The 4633-nt window shown below is 41.4% G+C and overlaps 1 pseudogene; it reads left to right on the top strand.

The window, feature by feature from the left end:
• The first annotated feature begins 3674 nt into the window (after window positions 1-3674).
• LOC122907849 lies at window positions 3675-3993 on the top strand (annotated as a pseudogene).
• The last annotated feature ends 640 nt before the right edge of the window (window positions 3994-4633 follow it).

Here is a 4633-nt window from a genome sequence, read left to right on the forward strand (position 1 = left end):
CTTAGTTGGTGAAGCATTTGTCTTTGGCTCAGGTCATTATCTCTGCATCCTGGGATTGAGCCCTGTGTCAGGCTCCCTGGTCAGTGGGAAGTCTGCTTCTCCCTCTCCTTCTGCTGCTCCCTCTGCTTGTGCTCTCTCTCAAATAAATAAATAATATCTGCAAAAAAAAAAAAAAGGAAGAAAGAAAGAAAGAAAGCCCTACAGTAGCCCACTTCGAGGTGGCCAGTGGAAAGTTAGGACACATGGACTCTTCATTTCATTTCTAGTCTTCACTCTGAGATGGCTCTGGTTAAGGGTTTAGTTTCCTCCTGCCTGGATTCCTAATTTGCAGATTGGAGGTAATGATATTTGCCTACCTTGCCTCAGGATTAATTAGTGGTTGTGCTGTCCTTTGAGCCTACAGATGAAAAGATTTTAGTGAGCATAGTGCATCATCCCCTTCACAACTGTCATCATCACCATCATTACTTTGTATCCTTAAGATAAAGTGGTGGAGTTCCCACACAAAGTTTCCAAGAGACTTGAAATTTTTCAACCTTATCCTCTATTTTTTTTTTTTTTTTTAAGGATCAATCCACTTTCCTTTCTTTGTGACATTGTTGTCAAGGACTGAAAAAGAGGGAGCTAACCATCATTTCTCAGAGACCCGTGTTTCACACACCCTAACCTGATAGTGCATTTCTCCCAATAATCAAGCCTAGATATTTCAACTATACCCCAAATCCAGAATATAAGAGATATATCAGAAAGAGAAGAAAGAGAAAACTTTTAGAGAAACTCTTTTAATAATCTCAGAACTCCTTAAAAATTATTTTTTCTCCCAGAAAAATCACTAAAGAAATAGATCTTCTCCGCTTGCTGGATGACATTATAAAAAGGAGAGTTATTTCCTTCCAACCCTACACTCTGGGCTAATCCCATGTCCTTGGGAGATTCTTAGTCTCTGAACTCAACAGCAGTTCAAGTTCTGATGTGAGAACTAGAGTCTTTTCCTGGGGAGATTGGAGGGCTTTGGGTGACATTCTGTTTTTGAAAGTGGGAGCTGGGACCAGAGGTAGTGTGAGTTTCAAAGTGATAGGAGCAGAGACAAACAAGTGGGTTCAGGTTATCAGAGAAGAACCTGATGTTTCCCTGACACATAAGCTTAGTGTTCCAGATCCAAGACCAAGGAAGGTAAAATCAAATGGTGACCTTCCTACACAGTTCTAGTCCCCAGATAAATTTAACTGGAGTCTTGATACTTGAGGGAAACCATTTAAATGGACTTTGCTAAGCCAGTGGAAACCTCTTCACTTACTGATGCAGGTGTCACTTCATTTTACAGTAGTGCTGAAATATAAAAGCTGGTCAGGATTGGAAGAGTTGGAATGACTCCGCTTCTCCTATCATCCCAGCCTCAGCTTATCTTCAAGTGAACAATGACAAGTTGCACAAGGGGATTGGAAGTTTTGCTTTCGCTTTTGTGGTGATTCAAGTGCTTAGTCGGGCAATAGTGTTAATCCTAAACATGTTTACAGTTCTTCCTGTGTGCTAGGTATTCTTTTAGTCCCATTCATTGTATGAAATAAATCTATTAGTCCTTGAACAACCAATCTTTCTTTGGAGGAACAGGAAGCAATTTCTATTATAACCTCACTTTAGAGATAAGGAAACTGAGACAGGAAAGGTTTAAATGTCTTATCTAAGGTATCATGGCCAGTCAGAGGGGGAGCCAGGAATTGAACCCATCACTGCAAGGAAACAATTTCCAGGAGGGCAGAGATTTTTGTCTCTTTAGAACACTGATATGTCCCAAGAGCCTAGAAATATTCTTGGCATAAAATAAAATAGAGTCCTAGAAAATATAACGATATAGATGTTTCCGAAAGGAAAAGCAGAGTAAATGCAAAGGACAAGTTTATCAAGGAAATAATACAAGAGTATTTTCCAGAACTGAAGTATCTCCAATACAGAAAAAGGAAAGAGAAAAGGCCCAACAAGTCATGTCACTGTGGGCTTCAGAATACTAGCATTAAGGAAAAGATCCTGGAAGTTTACAGACAGAACTAAGAAAGAGTGGTATTGGATTTCCCAACAACACCAAGAGCTAGAAGATAATAGGAAAAGGTCTTCAGAATTTTGAGGGAAATTTTTTTCAACCTAGAATTCTGTGTCTAGCTAAACTATCTATCAAATATGAAGGCAGAACAAAGTTATTTAACAGCAGGCCAAGACTGTAAATTTAAATTTTCCTCCACCAACTCTTTCTCAGGAAGTTCCTGAAGGACATGCTCTCCTTAAGTAAGAGATTAAACCATAAAATAGGGAGCACAGGGAAGCAGGGACTCCAACAGGGTATGGGTGGAGGGGGTTGCAAGGTTGTAGAAAAGGGAACAGCGGATCCAGTGAGAAATCAGTCCAAATTGAAGCAGGAGGACAGAGAGGTCTCTGCTAAAAAAAAAAAAAAAAAAAAAAAAAAAAAGTACATATTCATAATAATGTAAGCACCAAATATTGATTTAACCCCCATTTAAGAAATGTCCATGTTGGAAGGTGGACAGTGGAGGAGGAGATGGAAAAAAACTGAAGTACTCTTCCTACAGTGAAAAGTCATCAGATGATGCTTACAATTAAAAACTTAATAAATTGCAATATAAAATATTCAAGTAAAATATGGAGATAAATACCTAGAAAAAAAGAATCAGTGGTATCCCATGGGGAGAAGACCTCAGGTTGGGGAATGGGAGCAGAAAGCTGATATTCCTTATTATAAACATAGTGTGTTATTTGCCTCTTGAAGCTACAACATGTAGAATATTATAAAAATACAAATTCAGAGCACCTGGGTGGCTCAGCTGGTTAAGCGTCTGCCTTCAGCTCAAGTCATGATCTCAGAGTCCTGGGATTGAGGGTCATGTCAGGTGGGGAACCTGCTTCTTCCTCTGCCTGCTGCTCCCCCTGCTTGTGCTCTCTTGCTGTCAAATAAATAAATAAAATATTAAAAAAAAAATTCATGGTCATCAGGAAAGGAGGAGGAGGAGGGGTTATGATGGCGACTCTGGAAGGACACAAGCAGGATACTTGTTGGGGTGGAGAGGCCCTGGGCAGGTGGCCTAGCCCAATCTTCTCTCTCCTTCTTCTTCTTCTTTAAATATTTATTTATTTATTTATTTATTTTAGAGGTAAATATGGGAGGGAGTATGTGTGGGAGCAGGGGCAGGGAGAGGGAGAGTGTTTCAAGCAGACTCCCTGCTGAGCAAGGAGCCCAATGCCAGGCTCAATCCCACAACCCTGGGATCATGACCTGAGCCAAAATCAAGAGTCAGATGTTTAACTAACTGAGTCACAAGATGTCCCTTGTCATATTTTCTATAGGGGGGTAGAAAAATAATTCAGTCTTCCCCCTGACCGAGTTGATTAAAATCTATTTATCGTTGGTTGTTTAGAAAATTTCTCTCTAGTTTCCTGTTCGTAATTGGCAATGTCATGTACATTTTTAATATTGTTCTAAATTTTGAAAGCTCTCTCTCTCCTTTTTGTTTATGAACTACTGCAGACACCTAGCTTTTGTGGTACTGCTTCAGACTTGTCAACTGCAAACTCAGGAATTTTCATAAACATTGTTGTATATAATTCTCATCAAAAACTATAGAAAAAGCCCTCTCTGTCTTCTCGGCCCTGGGAGCAGCTCTCCTGCCACAGCCCCTCATCCCTTGGGAAAATGTACGCCCGTGCAAAGTCCGTCTCCACCCCGTTCTTGGTCAGGAGCCCCTCTCAGCTGTTGAGCCGATCACTGTCTGCAGTGGTGCTAAAACCACCCGAGACACTGACAGATGAAGCACCTTATAAGGGCCTGGAATTGGGACTGTGTTGGGGATCCTCATCATTGGTTATGCCAGAAATCCCTCTCTGAAGCAACAGCTCTTCTCCTAAGCCATTCTGGGCTTTGCCCTCTCGGAGGCCATGGGGCTCTTTTGCCTGATGGTGGCCTTTCTTGTCCTATTCGCCATGTGAAGGAGCCATCTCCGCCTCCCACAGGTCTTTCTCCTGTGTCTCGTTTGCCCTGTATATTCCTTTTCCTATACCTCCCCAGGCAGCCTGGGGAAAGTGGTTGGCTCAAGGTTTGACAGAGGGAAGACAAATAAATACTGTATTAATAAGGGGGGAAAAAAACTATAGAAAAAATATCTATAATGTATTATAATTGTCTATGTTGCATTCTCAAGTATGGACCTGACAGGAAAGAACTTGCATTTTGACTTGGCTTCTTTGAGAACTGAATCTTCCTTTTAGTGAATGTTCCACAGACTGTCCTCTGGCTCCAAACATTTCAAACCTTGTTGCTCCTCCACTCACCTCATACTACCAGTGCCCGATGCTGTAGGACACGTCATGTCATAAAATGACCTTTGTCCCCTTCATCCGCCTTTCACAACTCCCAGCCAGTGGGCAATAGGAGTATTCCTAACAATAACTGAACTGCATTCATAAAGCATATCTCTCTAAACCCAAGCTAGATGTTTCTCAAACTCAGCACCCCCACCCCCCCACCCAGAACACCCATGGGATCCCATAACACCACTGACAATTGGGGTAGCTTGTCAAAAGGGAAATCAGAGTAGAAGAAACAGGATCTTCACTGATTGTGGTTAAA

Source organism: Neovison vison, chromosome 5 (assembly GCF_020171115.1).
Source record: "Neovison vison isolate M4711 chromosome 5, ASM_NN_V1, whole genome shotgun sequence".
In the NCBI taxonomy this organism is placed as follows: domain Eukaryota; kingdom Metazoa; phylum Chordata; class Mammalia; order Carnivora; family Mustelidae; genus Neogale; species Neogale vison.